This window comes from Atractosteus spatula, chromosome 10 (genome assembly GCF_055471065.1).
Source record: "Atractosteus spatula isolate fAtrSpa1 chromosome 10, fAtrSpa1.hap1, whole genome shotgun sequence".
NCBI lineage: Eukaryota > Metazoa > Chordata > Actinopteri > Semionotiformes > Lepisosteidae > Atractosteus > Atractosteus spatula.
Window position 1 is genome coordinate 7,620,273 of NC_142715.1, and position 20,253 is coordinate 7,640,525.

General features: G+C 42.5%; 1 non-coding gene across 1 annotated transcript; it reads left to right on the forward strand.

Annotated features, from left to right (window-relative positions):
* Positions 1-19,069: 19,069 nt before the first annotated feature.
* Positions 19,070-19,180, forward strand: trnal-caa (transfer RNA leucine (anticodon CAA)). The gene is made up of 2 exons: positions 19,070-19,107; positions 19,135-19,180. It is a non-coding gene; the product is annotated as a tRNA-Leu (tRNA).
* The last annotated feature ends 1,073 nt before the right edge of the window (positions 19,181-20,253 follow it).

Genomic DNA, 20,253 nt, shown 5'->3' on the forward strand with positions numbered 1-20,253 from the left:
CTGCAGCAGAACATAGCAGGAGCCTGGTTCAGGTCTTAAATTGAAGCTAACCCCCTTGGCTTTGAGTGTGAATAGTCAAATTTCTTATATTTCTTAATGTGTCCACTCAGCAGACAAACATATGAAAACAAAACAAAAAAAACAGCTGGCGAACATTTTTTTTTGGTCTTCAGAGGTCAGAGTTTTCAACTATATGCATGTCAAGGGCCTGGGAATGATTTGAAAACCTTGTTCTAGGTGGCTACTAGCTTGGATAAAAATTTGGGACAAATTGATCAATTAGAAAAAAATCTACATCATGTTTTGTGAAGACTGGACCTGGAATGAAATTTCACACCTACAGTATAATAAAAAATCATAAAAATATTGAAAATAATAAGAATAAAAACCATTGCAATTGCTATAAAAACCTTAAGACACTGCTAGAGAGCCTTTACCTGCTGTTATGCAATGAAAAAAAAACTCAGAGTTGCCTTCTGGTGTGAAAAAAAGGAGCACTGATAAGAAACTGATAAAAAACTGATTGATTATCCCTTCTGAGTCAATGATTGACAGCTAAAAATGCAGCCTGAAGCTTCAAGAGGAAGTCTCACCCCCTAAGGGCTCTGAATGGCTGAAAACACAAAGAATGACAGCGTTTTTTACCAATCAAATCGCCTTATTTCTGGCGCTCGTTCTTCAAAAATTTATTACGTAATCAGTAACGTTTACTAGTCTCTATCTCTTGAGATAAACTAGTCTGGGTTATTTTGGATATATATCATGCTCCAGAATAAGGTAAAAACATGGGATATATATATATTTGCTGGTTTTTGCTTTTGCGGTTTTGTTGGTAAAAATGTATATTGACATGCTGGGCTGGCCAGGTGGCCGTGTGTTTCTATTGGGATTCTGCTAGTTCATTAATTTATTGGTTTATTGCATAATAGTGTCATGTCTGTGGAAACAAACTTTATGGTTTTGTTGTGGTGATATTTGAGAATACGTACATGTGAGAAAATTTGTGGAGCGGTTTCAAACAAACGTTGTTTATCTCGCGTTTTATCTTAAAAATAAAAAGTGTCATCTGGGGAGACGGAGTGGTCCTCGGTTACCGCGATCCGGACTAAGTTAACAGGTGTGTAATTTAAAAAAAAAAATAAAACAAGTTAAAAATAAATACTAAATGGGTTTAACATTCAGGAATGTAATTGGTCAGATGCTTACGATAAGTGATGCTGGTGTTTCGTGTGATTTAGCGAATTCAAAAAAATATTCATTTTAAAAACGGCAAGAGCTCGTATGGGAAAAAAAAGTTCGTAAGTATCTTTGTTACAACAGCCGCGCCAGAACTATTCAGATACTGTACATCAGAAAAGTACCTGAACTTGACTGGTTTATATTCAGTTATGTGCATTGGGAACGAAAGGGAGACTTAGATGGATTTTATTAGGGTTTTAGGAATCAGAACATTTATTTTTACACGTTTATGCCTACGAGCAGAAATAACTTCCTGCTTTCAGCGCTTTTTTTGTTTCTGCTTGTAACCTCGAACAGAGAAACCCAGTACTGACTCACAGAAACACCCCGGAGTTTCTGTTTCTGGGATTTAAGAGGGATGTATGCAGCGGTGTTACGAGTCTGGAAGGAGGAGACGCGCATTCCGCACGGGGAGCGTAGAGCAATGAGCCGCACTTGCTGCGCGCTGAGTCCTGTCCTATATAACCGCTGAGCACGGACACACAGAGTCTCCAGCCAGTGTTGGAGATTTATGATTTCAATGTTTTTTTTCCTTTTGAGCAGAAGCTGGGTTTCTTCCTCTAGTTAAAGTCATTGGAGTTGTGGTTACTGTGCTAGACCGTCGGGAATAGCGCTTTTATTTATTGTTTTTTATCAAGCAGTCTGCTGTATACTGTACGTGAAATAAAGATAAGAGTGCTTTCTTGATACTTCACAAGAGTATACATAATTCACGAGCTGTATTAAAAAAAAATGAACTGGAAGAAAAGCAATAGGGCTTTAGTTTATAGACTGTGATGCAAATACGAGAGTAGGAGAGGAGGGGACTAGTTCAGGAGCACAACCGGCCCTCTCCTGCCCATTCTCCCACCAGGGTCTGTTGTAACCCAGTGTGAAATTCAGCTCCTTGCAGTTCAGCTTTTGATCACTCAGCTGCTTTTCCCTGGGAATATGGGGCAAATAAAGGAGATAGCAACCAGACTAGAGGGAGAGTTTTTATTCCTAAGGGATGACTTGTTTTACAACAGCAGACAACTTAAAGAAACAAAAACCTCTGTTCTGCTGCTCCAGGTTGGTTCCACTGGGAACAAGTGTGGCCAGGAGCTCATGAACAGTAATTAGGGGATGTTTCCACATGGGGGGCTGGAGTAAGTTAGATGTCAAGGGCAATAAAACTCATTAGACCTAATTGACCAGTTAAAGTGAGTTGTTCTGCTTTCTGCACAGAAACCAGTGCTCTCTTCACAATGTGTGGGTGAGTCTGTCAGTGATATAACAGCTAGGCAGGACTGCCACTGTGGTCTATTTCATCACCTGTGACCCCATCTTCCATAGACAACAGTCCAATCTAGCATAGAGTGTCCCGGACTGCTCCGTCAGTGACAGTGAGAGGTTTATCTTGTCTCTTGTTCCGCCAGAATGTAACAAAAAGTGACCCCTTAATGGAGGAAACTTTAGCTTTTGTAGGTAATTATACCACTTGACAATGTTACAGGTGTTGGGGGGGGGGAACCCCTAGTGATCCCACAGTCTCACATAGACAATGGCCAGTCTACACAAACCTCCAGTCAACACAGCCCTGACCCCTGTTATGTCACCCAGGTCTACACTGTGAGACAATGATTATTTAGGAAAATTGTAAGAAATGCATTCCAAAGCAGTCAATGGAAGTATGGAATTAAAATAGTCAAGTCTTGATAAATAGAGTATATTATCTATTTATTATACCTTTACATTGTGACAAAAACAAATTTCAAGTCCATTATGAGCACACACAGCATATTAAAGATGGGTCTCTGCACTGTAAAGGAATCTCAGTTCACTTATAAAAACTAATAAACCTGAAATGTAATTTCTTTTACTGCTTGTTCTTTAAGGTACTCCCTCATTGACATTATGTAGATTAAAATAAGACTATTCACAAAGAAAAAGCATTTATCACAAATGTATCATGCCAAATAAACTCTAGTAATCAAGAGCAATTAAGAAAAGGAAACAAAACAATCTTTTGAGGATGCCAGATAGAAATGTAAACACACACTCACACGTGGGGCCAATCTTACCAGAAATCAATTAACCCACCAATGATCTTGGACTGATGTCTGAAAACCAGAGCAAACAGTACAATATTAATATTAAGGTACTAAAGCTATTAGTAGAACAGATCTAGCTTCTCAACATAATACTTATGTCTGAACTTCATTGAATAGTGACACTTCAATCTTTCATATTCAATATTTTTCACAAAATCAACAGCTGAGAACAGACGGCCATATACCTTTATCCAGTGGTTTTCAGAGCAGAGACATCCGTGTGGGCAAGAGTTATTTCCCTGAGGTCCACTGCACGTCAGCTAGCCACGTTCTGGCTGGGTCGTGTGTACTCCTGGGAACGTCGCCTGTAATGAATATTGGGGACTTTGTACAAATTAATAATGTGAGCATGTTAATATGAATTGTGTTGAAGCCAAACATAGACAATCACTGTTAAAACTTGAATTCAACCTCCAGTGTCTGTTTTTGAAATGCTGATCATCACCCGTCTTCTGGCTTCTAGATGCACGTGTTAATGGATATTTCTTGTCTTCTTTTTTTCCCCCCATATGCTCTTCTCTGTATCATTAAGTACTTCTGGGTCATTTCATGTACCTCGTGGCATCTTGGCTGGTGGTGAATGGCAGGCAGCTGCTCTAAAAATAACATGCCTATTAATATGATGTTGAAGACAAAACCAAAACAATACAACTTTGTTTTGCACTTAAAAATTTATCACAAGCTTGTCATATTTACAGTCATCAACTGATTTAGGCTGCTGTTCCTGTGAAAAATGTCCTTTGTTTAAGAAAGATTCAATTTAAAATCTTGAGGTTTTAAATATAAACCACTGGCAATATGGTAATCACTTTTACAACTTTTAAGAAGTTGCAAGATAGCTCTACAACTATGTTGTCCTTAACCTATTCAGAAACTACCACTAATATTGTAAGAAATTGTTCTCTAGACTCTAGATCTTGTGGGCTCTGTTCTCGATGAATTGGAAAGGTGTCGTTCATGAAGTCCAGTACTCTGTCGATCTCTCTCTTACCAAGAGACTACCCATCTAACGCTGCAGGAAACTCCAGTGCCTGGTCTGGGAATGCTGTGCTATTCAGATTCTGTCAATAAATTTCAAGAATGGTTCACCTTTTTGTTTACACTGTGGCATTTCTTTGCAGTTACAATTGAGTGGGATAGTTATCTGCCTTCTATACTCTTCTGAAAATCATGTATCTTTTTAGCAGTCCCATATCCCTTCCTTATATCCTTGCTGATGAGAATGAGAAATGCTATTTTCAAGACATTAACACAAATATAATTTTTACATTAATTACAAGGTACAAGAAAATGAATATCTTCAAAATATGCACTTTAATATACTTACTTAGTTTCTTTTTTGGAAATGGTCAGTGAACCAACCACTCCAGAGCTTGTCCTTCACCTTGAAATTATTTCCTGGAAATGCTGTAATCACAGAGGAGCTCTTCTCCCCTCAACAATGTCCCTTTTTGTCACAGACAGAATTATGACAGGCTGTTCGTTGATTATAAATGACTTTCTTACAGCCCTTACATTGTCTTTTCTCTTTGATGGATTTATCCATCTTCCGATTTGCCTCCTTATCCGGGAGGCAGGCTCAGTGTTTTTCACGAGCATCAATGCACAGTTTTTGTGCAGGTTCATCTGAAAAGAAAAGACATCTCATGTCTCCCTCTGTCATCTGTGAGCTTCAGCAGTTGTCTTTGTGATGACCTTGCCGTTGTAATCACACACCACCTCTCCCTTCTGGAAACACCTGGAAGTCACAAACTTCTTCCCCTTCACAGGATTGTCAGTGATGCTCAGGCCTTCCCAGATTTGATACTTTATCAACTTTTTAATTTGCATGTCATTTGGTGGCAGTCCTGTGTTGGGCTTCCACTTCTCAAGCACTTCAGACACTGTTGATACATTGGCTGACCAGTCCATCTTCTCCGTCTCCTTTCACAGCTGCTGACCTGGGCATTACAGCGCAGTTTAGTGAAGTAAAGATGAAACGGCTGATAAAACACAAATAAAATGCAATTAAGGTACATTCCAGATTTTCTTAAATACTGTACATGATTGGAGCTATGTAGGTGGAGGTCTTTTGTTCGGTATTAACATGGATTTTAATTGGCTTCTATGAAAATTGGCCATGGTGTGAGTGAGTCCTGTGATGGACTGGTGTCACATTATGGGTGATACAGTACTTTGCATCCACTGCTTGCCAGGATGGTTCCAGTTCTACCACAACCCTGAATTGAGTGGATGGGTATATCAATGTAGCCATCAACTTGCATGTTCCTCTTCTTCACTCAATGCAAAGGAAGCCAGCTGTTGTTTGAGGTTTTGTGCTCTTTAATAGGAATTATGACCATTTTTCTGCCCACTTGTTGAAACAACACTTTCTTTGCACCCATTCCTCAACCTGTAATAGCGAGAAAATAAAAATGAATACACCAAACTGTAAAAATCCCATATATGTAATTTCTTACTTTTGTTGTATGAAAGTATTCTTACTGTCATGTTCTTTACCACCCCTGGGTGCTACAGGTGCTTCAGCTGGAGAAAGGCCTGCAGGTAATACAGTACAAGAAGCTGCTAAGGCAAGGTGATGTCTTGCCCAGTCTGTGCAACACATCTCTCTTTGCAACCATCAACACCTTCCAGCAATCCTTCGTACTTGGTTCTGGACTCTGCAACTGTCTATATCTGTGGGAGAAATTAATACTCAACTTTTTTTGTATTCAAATTAAAAGTACAACTGAAAGAAGTTTTAAAATGAAAATGACCTATTTTTAGTAATCTCTTGGCAACATTCTTACTGTTCTTCTTCTGAATATCCTTTAGGATACTTTGGAAGTTGATGATGAGGTTAGCCAGGCTGGGATCCTCTACTTTCACACTGATATCATTTAGGATGTAGCCCGGAAAATGGTTTATGTTCTTAATATAATTAGCAATGATTTGGTGAGACAGTCCAGTGGTCTTCATTTGGTTACAATAATTGTTGTTTTGGATAGGCCCTTTACAAAGTTTAAGGAAGATGCAGATGGATCCATAAAAACAGGAATCTGGAAACATTTTCTACCTGACAAATGTAGAGTCACTATGTTTATGGCTGAGATTTCACATGGGTGAATTTTAAGCTAAGGAGTAAAAACATGTGCTATGGAAATATCACTGCTCAATTTTAAATGCCTTTAAAAAATAAATACCTCCTGAGAGCAATCTGCCACTCCAAGATCCTTGGTAAGGTCCTGTTTAAACCCAGCCAGGTGAGGAGCATCCAGGGAGTGCGTTCTGTCCAGTCCAGCCTGGGTCACTGTCTTCCTGAGAGCCTGCTGATGGCTTTTAAGAACTGGGGGGACAGTAGGAATACAAAATACACATTTAAACATTTTTACTTCTAAGACAAACTAGAATACAAGTATAAAACAAAAGATTCATTTGGAAAAAATAGAAAGTTCTCCAGAACTCACATTTTCCCCTTCCTCTTCCACTTCAGTCTCTGGCATCTCTTCCTCCTGGACAGCAGCCTCTTGCTCAGGGCATCTGGACCACTGGTATATCATTTTAACATACCCTTACATAAAGGTAAAGGTTAGAAATGAAACAGAAGAACCCTTATAAATTATAAATATCTTACCTTGCTGATGTGTCTTCAGGATTCCACATAAACCAGTCCATGGACTCCGCCAGTCTCACATTCTCACCACACGTGAGCCCTATGGTCTTGCAATCCCCGACCTGCCCATTCCTCAGGTGATTCAACAAGTCCTTCCTGGCCTGGAGAAGGACCTTGCTGATCTCCTCTGCTGAGGCTCATTTCATACACACCCTCTTTAGGTGAAGAGGAAACTGGTCAAATGTCTTCAGGCAGGTCTTGCACACCAGAGGAATCCTCATGGGTCTCTTTTGAAAATAAATAACTTTTGTGTAAAGGAACAAGTCAAGACTGTTTCAGTTTCTTAACCGAGCCTTAATTTTCTCTCCAATAGCTTCACCATATTGTTTATTGTAAAAATTGTATTTTTATCAGAATTATACCTTGCTCTAAAATAATGACTTTATAAAACAACTTAACTCTTACTTGGTCTTGTTTGCAGTCTTTCCAGTAGAAGTCGTTGTAGAATTTAAAAACTGCTGTGATAATTTGATCTGCCCGAGTGTCCTTCCCTAACCCAGTATTGATAGCTTGTGTACTGTAGGGTCCAAAGGTGGTGTTCTGCAATTTCCTCCCATAATGTTTCTTTGATCAGTTGGAAGCAAGTGTGAAAGCTTCCTCCCAGTGGGGAAGCTCAAGATCCTCTAGTTGTATGACAGATTTTCCTCGTAGTGCTCTTCGAGGATCTGCAGTGTGGTGTGAAGCCACTTTTTGGCATTGCTTACCAGCTTCAAATATGTGAGTTTGGGTGGCTTGGCAGGTTTTATGAGGCGCTTGAGTTCCTCGGTCTTCCATCGTAGGCTGGCGGGTGCTCGGTTCTCCCGTCCAATAAAACTGCTGTGTTTTGTAAATGGTGGACTGTTTGGATCATTTTGTAGATGATCCTGGTTCCTTGTTGGAAGGTATCCTGTCTGTTTGACATGTTTGTTGTGTAGGCAGTGTGGAGGTTGACCGTACGGTTGCGTGCGTTGTCAACTCTGGATTGATCCATACTTACCATTTAAATGCCTAAAGCTTCGTTGACACCGTTAGGTTTCCACTGTTAGGCAATCTTGCCTTTCTGTGTGTCGCTATGTTTCTGCCTGGGTCTTCTTCAGGCATTGTTCTGGAACACTGTGTCCATGCTGGCCTGTTTTTATCCTGTTTTTTAAGGGGCAGTGTGTTGTAGTTCCTCCTAGGGGGCTAGTTTGTATCCTATGGTCTGTGTTCCTTCTGTACGTTTCTATATGAGTAGGTGCAGTTTCAGTTGGTGAATGGGTTTCTGCTTTCCCTGGTGGGGATTATGCATGGACCATTAACATCTCAATAGGCAATCAGGGTCTTTTGTTTTCCTCCCTAGTAGGACTGTGCAAGCTGTGCGAGTTTCCATAGCTGATTAGTTTCAGTTATTCTTCTGTTTGTTGCGTGTTAGTATGGTGTAGAGTTCCAGTCCCTGTAGGATCTGGCTAGTTAGGAGAGGGGAACAAAGCTCCTTCTCCCAGATTTTATCCGAGAGGGGACCATCTGGGACAAGGAGAGCACTCTCCTTCCAACGACTAAAACCCTCCCGGTTTTTCTGATGTTCAGGTCTTGTGTAAAGATAGTATTAAGTCTTTTGATCCACTCCCTTTCCTTTTTCTTTCTTTCTATCTCTGTCCAGTTGGGGTTGCTTTCCAGTCCCGTGGTTCCTGATGTACCTGTGTTGTGTCAGCTGGGTTCGGATGGAGTTACCCGTTCCCCCCACATAGGTCATCCCGCACTTTTTGCACTGGATGCTGTAGATGGCGTTATTGATGTTTTCTGAGAGTGCCCTTTGCAACTGGAAGATTTCTTTAGTTTCTTTGTTTTGGATCGTTGTTTTCTGTTATGAAATGTTTGGCTCTTGGTGTATATGATCTGTTTTGTACAGGTTTTAGCTTGCTTTGGACTAATTAATGCTGAAGGTTTTTGTTTTTTTCTGTGTGCAGATATGATTTTGTGCTCCCTCGGTATGTTTGTGTTTTCTAATATCATGGTTTTTGGTTGGTTTTTATGCTGAGTTGAGAATATGATGTGTTGAGGGGTATTTTTCTGTCATCTGGAGTTTTTCTATTTAGAAATGTTTGTGCCACATTTTTGAGAAAACTTTGTGTGTATCTTCTCTGGCATAAAGCTTGGAAGAGTGTGTATTTGGCTTCCTCAAAGTCTTGTTGTGTACAGATTTTGTGGAAGTGTAGGAGTTGTGATTTTACCAGTCCTTTTAAAGTATGTTTTGGGTGGAAGCTATCCTTGTGCAGTAAGCCATGTGAATGTGTCTTTGAAAAATACCTTGATGTCCAGTTTGTCTGTGTTGTTGAAGAAAGAAACCTTGTATGTGGTGGTGTCTAGGAAGTCTATCAGGCTACCATGCTTGGTGTATTTGAGTTTAATGGACCTGTGGTGTGTGTTGAGGGTGTTAATGATTTCTTGTAAGGCTTGATATGTGCTGCCTATATGTTTATTTTTTATATCTTTGCCCTGGGATGGACTGGTGTCCTTTCCAGGGTGTAGCCTGCCATGTGTCTATTTCTTGCCACGTTTTAAAGTGGAGTTACAATCTTACTATTTTTACAGTTTTAAATTGACATTTACAAATGTATATTGAAGCAGCTACCCACCTGAACTAAACTATGTCAGCATGTGTAGTCTGCAAAGGAACAAGTAATAGGTTTATTCCATACTGAAAAGAGAAGAGAGAAAACTCAATGTTTCGGCTGTGAAGCCTTCTTCAGGTGTGAGAAAGACAGGGCAGATTACAAAGATTAAATAGCACAGAAGAACAAAAGCTGGGAGAGGGGAGGAGGCAGGAGCAGCAGAGAGGCCACTCAGGAAGTGCAAAATGGAGAGAGGTGAAGAAAGGTGTGAAGTCAAAACCTGCAAGAGAATAGAGAAGATTACATTAAAATAAGTCAGTCATTGAGAGACCCTGGCTATTTGAGGTGAAAAGAAAAACTATGGGCTTGGAGAAATCTTTAACCTTCCCAGCCCTAATATGTTCTCTGAAGCATTCTCCTAGTCTCCTTTCGGTTTCCTAAATGTAGATAGCTGGGCATTTTTTGCAAGAGATACAGTAAATGAGATACAGGATGTTGTCAGGGTTATCCGGAATTGTCCTGTGATGCCCTGAATGTCGTTAGATATGTATTTGCAAGTGATGCAGCGAGTGCTATTGCAGGGGAAGGTGCTGAGTGCGAGGGAGCTGTGAACAAGAAGGTTATGTGGTGGTCAGCGATAAGAGATGATTGGGCAGTCGGAAAAAAGAGTACCAATGGAGGGATCGTCCTGTAAAATGTAGTCATTGTTAATGATGGTCCTGGGGATAGAAATTGGGTTAGGGTGGTAGGGAAGCACCGAGGGAATGCAGTTGTGAGGTCTTTATATTTTATTGGATAGGTCATAAAAGTGTTAAAATAATTGAATAAGACACATTTAGCAGCGATAACTTATAAGCACGAGTAAAAATTGATATTTATAACGCTTAAAGATTTTAACAATATAACAGACTTTACTAAAATGTTTACTTTTAAAATAAATATTACATCACAACATGTCCACACCCAGGCACCTGCCGTTAAAGGTTATGGGATGTAGAGATACAGTATATAAGGTTCATGATAAGAATAAAAAACGCTCATGCTAATACACAAGCACCCGTGTCTCGCCAAAGCTGACAAATAAACAGACGGAAAAGCCGCACTGCACGTGTGAACAGGGGAATGAGCGAGCGAGCGGGGATAGGGCGCCTCCTGCGCTTAAAAGCTTACAGCACCTGGTATTCCCAGGCAGTCTCCCATCCAAGTACTAACCAGACCCGTCCCTGCTTAGCTTCCGAGATCAGAGCATGCTCAAGGGGGTGTGGCCGTAAGCGAGAGCAGGGCTCGCTGGCACCCTTCTTATAGAGAGGACAACTCCGTCACCTCTTTTACGACGCTGCTTTTTTTCCCTTGCGTTTTTCTCTTCTTCCCACGTTCTCTCTCTTCACTGCCTTCGTCCCCGCTCTGTTTCACTTCAGCCTTCCACTTGTAGCGGCAATGCTTGTTAATAAGACAGAATTAAGTGTTGCTGTGCTTTTCCAAATGAGGCCCCATCTCTCTGTTCATGCAGGCTGATTTAAAGATGTTTTCTTTTGATAAGGGACAGCTCCCAAATGGGGATGCACTTAGCTTAGCCTGGCTATCATGATCAATGGTCATCCATTGGCGCCTATCTGTCTAGGGAGTGCCAGATGGACATCTGGACTACATTCCTAAGTGTCAGGAGTAAGTGACTCATATCTCACCTTGATCAACCAATCAGGGACTGGTAGGGCCGAGTAACCCACGTGGGATTCTGATGCCCATGGAACTTTCAACCAATGAATGAGCTGAAGTTTCTCCAGGTAAAAACAGGCAACACAGAGCTCCAAGACTATTCTAAAGACTTTTCTAAGGAGAATTCTAAAGGAGAATTCCAGGGCAGGACGGCCCAGGAGCAGAAGGCTCCCAAGGGCAGGACATTCTCGCAGCGCGCCTCCTGACCATCCTGAGCCTGGACAACCACGGAACGGCCAGTGTGTCCAAGTGCCAGAACTTTCCTCTGTTCTAAGAGTCGAGAGCGGAGGTTGACAGAGAGTAACCAAAGGATCCACCCGAGGTTAGCATCAGCAGCAAGCCTCGTGAACAGGTCGGAACTGTGGACAGCTGAATCACTATTCAGGACTAGCGCTTCATGACTTGCTGGGACCCACAGTCATCTCTTCTCCTGTGCACAAACTTTGCTAGTTAAAGCCAACACTAACTAGCCGGTCAGTGAGCATCAGCAGCGCACCGTCACAAGCAGCACAGCACAGCCTGGCACGGAGCCAGAGAGCCCGCAGGAGATCTGAATCCCCAGAGATTGGATGAGTATTCAACTTCAAAGCATTACAGCTCAAGAATTCAATTGTTATCCCAACCAGTTGATATCAATTTAATTCCTAAGAGTTATGTACTTGTTTTGAGTATCTAATGTAGAAGTTGTCACCAACTTCAATTACGAAACGGTCTAAATGAATGATATACTGAACTTATGTCCTCTTGATATATGTAACTCTTTGTAACTGAATGAATATATATCTTTTGTATTCTGAAAACCGTCACGATAAGATCTGTTAGGTTTACATGCATATTTTATGTATTAATAAATGTATCCTCGTGTATTAGTACCTGTGTGTGTGTGCGTTGTTTGAGTTATATCGCATGGTTGGATTCTAAGGCCATTAAAAGAATCAATTTCGTGATTTACGGCTACAATTAATAATTGTCCCCTTAAAAGCCCAAATTCTACATTAGTATAGTGGCAAGTATCCCCGCCTGTCACACGGGAGACTGGGGTTTGATTCCCCACCGGGGAGTAGCTTTTCTTTTACCTCCTTAGAGAAAGGACTGCCTTTCACTTCTCTGTTTTCTTTCACAGCGTTGTGCACCTTTTCATTGCTCTCGCTTTCAGAGCCTCCGCACGGCACACGACTCGACATCAGGAAGCACATTGAAGTGAAAGCAGGAAGCGCTGCGACATGCACTGTGCAGATCCCGCCACACTAAGAGGTGAGTGGGTCTGTTCGATGCACAAAGAACGCTTTGATAAGCGTCAAAAGCAAGTCATTCCGAGTTGGTCGTTTGTGTTTTCCGTTCAGACGCGAAATGCTGAAATGATCTCTCGGCTCCTCGGTTGTCATTTCTGCTCTGTAAAGGAATCACAGAACGCGTCGGCTTCCAGCACGGTGGGTCGGAACAGGATGCCGGGGGTCGGAGAGAGCGATGTCTTCCTCCTTAGTATAGTGGTGAGTATCCCCACCTGTCACGCGGGAGACCAGGGTACATCAGGACGCACATTGAGGTGAAAGCAGGAAGCGCTGCGACATGCACTGTGCAGATCCCGCCACACTTAGAGGTGAGTGGGTCTGTTCGATCACAGCGCTAGGCGAATCCCCAAACAGTGTGCGTGGCGACAAAAGAAGCCAGTCCGTTTCCGCCTGGTTTCAAACCAGGTACCTTTCACATGTGAGGCGAACGTGATAACCACTACACTATGGAAACAGTGGGATACTGTGTCCAGTGGCCCAGTGCTGAGCTTCGCCAATGCGATTCAGCTGCTTCCAGTGCCTTTATTGGAGTGCACTGATGGACCGTGCTCTCTCTCCAGAGACCAGCCCGCCTGTCATGGATGGAGCAGGAAAGGCGGCACCACATTCTACAGCCCTCTCCACGCAATCGATGCAATCGGGCTACTGGAGTGGAGAAAATCTCCTCTCCAGAAAGTGCAAATATCATCTTGGAGAGTATAAATCCTATTGCCGAAGGTCAGCACTGTCTACCAGAGTAACCCTCCCACCTCCTGCAGGTTTCCGAGCTGTAGCAATGATCGGTTCGTCTCACACGCGAGAAGTCTTCGGTTGGAAACAAGCGCCGTCTCTTCTCGCACGTTTTGCACATGTTCGAGTAGTTTTAATGCGGCTCCTTCGTACACGGTGCTGATCTTTTGGAAAGCAGGAGGCAAAACTGACACGTTCCCATACCAGGAGACGAACACGGGCAGCCTGGGTGAAAACCAGGAATCCTTACCGCTAGACCATATGGGAGCACACAACCCCCGCTGTTCCTGTTCCGGGCATCATGCAAGCAAACTATATAAATATGAGAAAACACGCAAGAGAGTTGACACTCAGTGTCGAAGGGTCGATGTATACTGGGGCTCAGTTGAAATGCAACGTCAGGACTTTTCTGAATTATGTCACACGAAGAGAGCACAGCCTTTTCCGCCCTGCTACATGCATCTCGGTTACTCGCCGTGATCGTATAGTAGTCAGTAATTTGCGTTGTGGCCACAACAACCCCGGTTTGAATTCGTGTCGCGGCAGAATAGGGGCGTCTGCTTTTACTACTTGCACGAATGAAGGCAAAAAAAAAGCTAATCGATGTGAAAGAAACGGCGCTTTACAGAAGAGTACTGCCTAACTGGATTGTTGATGAACGACAGAAGCCACTCTGACCTCTTCTCTGTTTTCTTCAATGACTTACTAAGGATCTTCTTCACATTCGCCCATCCAGAGGAAGCCAGTTACACCAAAGCAAACGCAGGAAAGTGCATTTCAAGCAGAGACCAGGAGGGACCAGTTTACACCGAGAGTGGTCGGAGTAAGGAACAATGCACCCAGCCCCATTGCTGGAGCCGATTCTTGATGAGCTGGATGCTAATCTTTCTGTTGTTCTTGCAGGTCCTGCGCTGCTTTTGAGCCGACAAAGCTCGTCTTGGTCTGTCGGCACAGCCCAATTGCAAATGATCGGCTCCGCGTACAGAAGGAACGTGCGTTTGGCACAAGAGTGCATGAAGGCACCGGAAATACATTGGGAACAAAAGACCAGTCGCTCAAGACCTCTGTGAAGTACAGGAGCATGCAAAAAGAGGCTGTTTCCACCCGGTCTCGAACCAGGGACCTCTCGCGTGTTAGGCAAACGTGATACCCACTACACTACGGAAACCTGCAGGGGGTGGCTGCTGGTGTCTCACTTGCGTTTCGGGCTGAGAAAGGGAAGCATCACTTTAGGAAGGGGGCGCTGGAGAGAGGAACAAAGGGCGCAATGAAACAAAATGCCGAAACCCGGGATCGAACCAGGGACCTCATAATCTTCAGTCTAACGCTGTCCCAACTGACCTTTTTTCGGCTGCGCGCGCAGCCCACAGCCACCTGCTCCAGCCTTCCTGTGTTGCGGCATGAGCACACCAAGAGGAGCGGGAGAGTGTTGCGGGAACGTCACTCAGAAGGAAAGCCACCCAGCTGCGCCCTCTGAGCTCTGTCCAGCGCAACTTCCTCGCATGAACTCCTGCCTGCGACGGGCAGGAAACAATTAGCAAGAACAGAACAACACCCCACGGGTGTTTCATGACCACACCTTAGGTTGTGACACGTGCAGGTGTGAGGGGTTGCCGGGCCACTTTGGACCAGAGCTTGGGCGGAGGGGGGGCGGGAAAGCAGACAAAGAGGTGACACCTCAAGGTCTGCACGATCACAGCTCTCCGCCGCCCCAGGCTTCCGCTCGACAAGCTACTGGACACACCTGTCCCTCCTCACACAGATCGTGGAAAAGCCCCCGAGTGGACATGATGTACAGACAGAGCACGGGGAGCCGCCGCCTGCGACATGGCTCCAGGCAGGACTCCACTCCGCACCTAGTGATACATGCAAGACATCTGTAAACGAAGATGTAATTACAATAAAATTGGCAATTAACAGAAAACCACAATTTGTATAATATTATTCCTCGATATCGATGATCAGTTGAAGGATTTGAAGAAACTATCAAAGAAACAGCAGCAATAGCAGATGATTTTGGTTTTGAACCCATCTTTACACCTCAATAATCCATTTGTCATCGAAAAAAGGAAAAGACAGGCATGTTTTGAGTTTCATAATGATTCTCTTCTCGATCGAAAAGAAAAGTATAAATTTGATTGCTTCGGTAGAATTCTGGGTTTTCTTACGAAAATTCTACGAAGTATTATTAGGGTCTATATTTAGCGTTTGGTAGCGATAACACTGCTGATACTGATTGAGTAGAAATCTATGATGTATTGACAGCTTAATCTGAAGCGATAAGTCCTAGAACGCCGCCTATGAAGTGTTAGGATTCATCCCAGGAAATACTCTTTGTTTTCCACCCAAAATGCTGCTATTGTATTACACATTATGTGAACATTACCAGTTTTGGTAGCTCCTGGGTGTGATTTTCCAAAACTGAAACTAATTACAAAATTATTTAAGATGAACCATGTACAAAAATTGTAAATCAGGACTAATATTAATATCAACTGAAATAACTACAGAAGAAAAGATTTAACCGAAATATTAAGAAGACTATACAAGCCTAAAAATGAAAATTCAATTCATATAACTTTTGTTTTTTATTTTTTGAGAAATGGGGTCACACACCTGAAAACACTAACATTTCTCTCTGTTAAGTATGTGAATAACAGTTTAACCCAAAATGTTTGTAATTGTGATTTTGTTAAAATGCAATAAATCGTCTATCAGATGTAAGAAATTATTAAGAAAGTAAGAAATTGTTTTATTTCACAAACTGTAAGACGTGAAGAGAGTTTACAGTTTGTATCCTTCACTTTGTCTCTTAACTTAAGCGTTCAGGATCCAAGCCCGTGTGTGGATGGTTGTGTTTCTTGAATCTCTTGTAATCATCAAAAGTCATTGTTCAGTCCTTCAGTTTTTTCTCGAGTTGTACCATGGATATTTCATACGATCCATACTTTTCATGCTCTTTTGAATTTTCCTTCACTTATGGAAAAAGTTCAAGGTGTTCTTGTCGCTGTGCTCCACATCTAGACGCGAGCACTTGCAACAGTACATGACATGCAGTGAGGAGTTCGTGCAGCTTTCAGCTCAGTGCGGAGTGCAGAAGGAGGACTCACTCGCTGAATGATCTCTCAAGAAATCCCGGGTGAGATTCAACAGATGGCTTCTTCAACAGCCACGACAAGTCTGAAGACTTTCTCTGAATTTCCTGAATATGACGTTAAATTAGTTCAAATAATTTGGTAGTTAACACAACTAAATGCTTTGGATGTATATTTAAAACAGCAGAGCAAGACTTCAGGCACTTCGAGTATGCATTAAGTTAATTGTGTAAACCTGGATCTATATGAAGAATAAGAGTTCTCTTCTTCACAATATCTTTTTATATTTGTTTATTGAATATATCAATTGAGTATATCTGTTTTATTTTTGAATGGTATGGGACTGTACACTGGTGGTTACCAGGGGAAAATGGGGTTATTGAGCCATTTGACATTCAGAGATTATATGTTGTGTGGGCGAATGTAATCGTGTGCGAAAGTAAAAAAAATCCACTGTAGCGGCAATGCTTGTTAATAAGACAGAATTAAGCGTTGGTATGCTGTCCTAAAGGAGGCCCCATCTCACCCTCCATCTCTGTGGTGCAGCCACAGAGAAAGAATTCATGCAAGCTGATTTAAGATGTTTTTCTTTTGATAAGAAGCAAGCTCCCAGACGGGGATGCAATTAGCTAAGCCTGGCTATCATGATCAATGGTCATCCACTGGCGCCTATCAGTCTAGGGAGTGCCAGATGGACATCTGGACTGCATTACTAAGTGTCAGGACTAAGTGACTCATATCTCACCTTGATCAACCAATCAGGGACTGGTAGGGCTGAGTAACCCACGTGGGACTCTGATGCCCATGGAACTTTCAGCCAATCAACGAGCTGAAGTTCCTCCAGGTAAAAACAGGCAACACAAAGATTCAGATTCAGTAAGATTCAGTAAGATTCTGGAGAGGATTCGGTGGACTGTTCTAAAGGGAATTCAAAGGAGAATTCCAGGGCAGGACAGCCCAGGAGCAGAAGGCTCCCAAGGGCAGGACATTCTCGCAGCGCGCCTCCTGACCATCCTGAGACTCAGCCCGGACAACCACGGAACGGCCAGTGTGTCCGAGTGCCAGAACTTTCCTTTGTTCTAAGAGTCTAGAGTGGAGGTTGCCAGAGAGTAACCAGCAGCAGGCCTCGTGAACAGGTCGGAACTGTGGACAGCTGAATCACTATTCAGAACTAGCTCTTCATCAGGAACGAACCGGTCCTCTTCCTGACTTGCTGGGACCCACAGTCATCTTTTCTCCTGTGCACAAACTTTGCTAGTTAAAGCCAACAGTGAACATCAGCAGCGCACCGTCGCAAGCTGCACAGCACAACCTGGCACCGAGCCAGAGAGCGCGGATTGGACAGCAACAGCCTGCAACTGTTTCTTTGTGCCCGCAGGAGATCTGAATCCCCAGAGATTGGATGAGTATTCAACTTCAAAGCATTACAGCTCGAGAATTCAATTGTTATCCAAACCAGTTGATATCAATTTAATTCCTAAGAGTTATGTACTTGTTTCAAGTATCTAATGTAGAAGTTATAACCAAGTTCATTTATGAAACGGTCTAAATGAATGATATACTGAACTTATGTCCTCTTGATATGTGTAACACTTCGTAACTGATTGAATATATACCTTTTGTATTCTGATAACCCTCTCGATAAGATCTGTTAGGTTTATATGCATATTCTATGTATTAATAAATGTATCCTCGTGTATTAGTACCTGTGTGTGTGCGTTGTTTGAGTTATGTCGCGTGGTTGGATTCTAAAGCCATCAAAAGAATCAACTTTGTGATTTACTGCTACAATTAATAATTGTCTCAGTAAATGCCCAAACCCTACAGAACTGGTGCCTTCAGAGAGCCACTATGATTACATATTTGGCGTCCCTGAACGGCTATGAAACATTACACCACTTAGATGATCAAAGAATAAATTGGGTGGATGAATGTAACTGTGCTCTAACAATCCTCTTAGCGTTACAGATGCAGCCCCTGAAAGTGTATTCGACTTACCTGTATAGCACTGCTGACACAAATGGAGCCTCTACATCAGACAGAAAAGGCAATATGTTCGCTTAATCGTGTGAAGGATCTCCTTGTGAATCTGTCTCATTCATCAATGGAAATAGAAGCCATTAGAATACGATACATGTTCACCTTCAACCCCGCAGCTGCCGGACGTGCTTGTTTTGGGACTATTTGCAATGAGTATCGCATTAGTAGATATGTGTCCTTAAAAATGTAAGGTACATTCAGTTATATACAAACGGGACAGAGACAAAGTAATAATCCTATTTTAATGTGTCCTGCATTTTAACTTACTGAACAGATAAATTGAAATGTTCTGATTCAGAGCCCCTGCAGTTCGTCCAAATTAGAACCACAACAATACTCCTGAGTCCTGAACACCACACTGAGCACACGTTCAGCTGGGCTCTGACTTTGTTCAACACGACGTCTTGTTGCGGTTGAGCTCAGAGCTGGAGATGATCTCCATATTCTACCACACTAACAGTCCTAAACATAGTACACGGTACACACTTTTTTAAAAACAATTTAAAATATTACACAAAGGTTGTAAAGCACACTCTGAATCGATCCGAATATTTGATTTCCGCGACCCGTTTAGGCAACAACAGGCAACGTGGCGCTTCTCCAGCAAAGCATTTCTCACTTTTGTGAACTACTGGTGCTTTTAACAGACTAACCTATGCAGCTCGTCAGGATGGCCGAGTGGTCTAAGGCGCCAGGCTCAAGGACTCCTGTCTTTCCATTGCTTGGGTGTTCTGGTCTCTGAATAGAGGCGTGGGTTCAAATCCCACTCCTGACAGCTAGTACCTTTTCCCTGTCTTGCATTTTTCCCGTCTTGTTGTGCTCGCTGACAATGACAGGAAGAGGAAAATGGAGAAACCGGTTTGGGGGCACATGATCTGCAGGGAAATCCTTCGTGAACACTTACACATTATTAGCAGAAAGGCTAACAGGCTTCGATTTCTGCCTTAAGAACTGTTTGGGCTGCCTGTAATCGAGTAAAGATTTAAGGCCAAGCTATGCATTCAAAGGTGAAAGACCGAAATATAAATCCAGAAGAAGATTTATTAAAACATATTGTTTTCCTTGCGGTTTCTCCTTTATTTAATTAAATGTGGCATTGTGAAATCAACCTGTAGCCCTGCATACCCTGCATACCTCGTGATGCACCCTACTGATAGTGCTCTTTCCTTTATAGCATTTATTCCTTTCCTCTCCTACCAGCCTTTACAAGCCACCCAGTTTTCTCTGAGCCAGTGTGAGGTATGAGGCAGTCGAGGCTAATGCAGCCGAGCGCTCTAAAGAGCTGGATTAAAGCTTCATTCTCTTTGGGGGCGTGGGTTGGAATCCCACTGCTGCCAAATATCTCCAACTACAGTATCTCTGTGTTAAGAAGCACTTGTTTTTTTTGTTGTTATTTCCCTGCAGTTTAAACCAATTTCAGACCAATAAATTAAACAACCACGCTGTTCTTACGGCACAAAATTGTCTGGCAAAAAATAACATGACACCTCCTTTAAAACACACATTTTCTGTGGAGGGAACAGGATAACTCGTGCCATTCAACCTTAGAGCGTGATGTCATTTTCTCATGCTCATTTTTAGATGCTTGTGATCAAATCTATGATCCTTATGAGTGCGCTCACCCTCCATTAAGGTAGCACACATATAACGTGCCACATTTTTAGAGAATTGCATTAAATACAGGTCAGAAGAACGCGACAAAATGTCCGCTAGGCAGTTCAGCCATGTCAACGGTGTTCTCTGTTGTTTAGGTGTAGAGTGCCAGCTATTGAAACCAGGAACCACACAGTTTCAGGCGTCAAAAAGACTTTCCTAAAACCCTAATCCTCTCCTTGCTCTGATGATGGC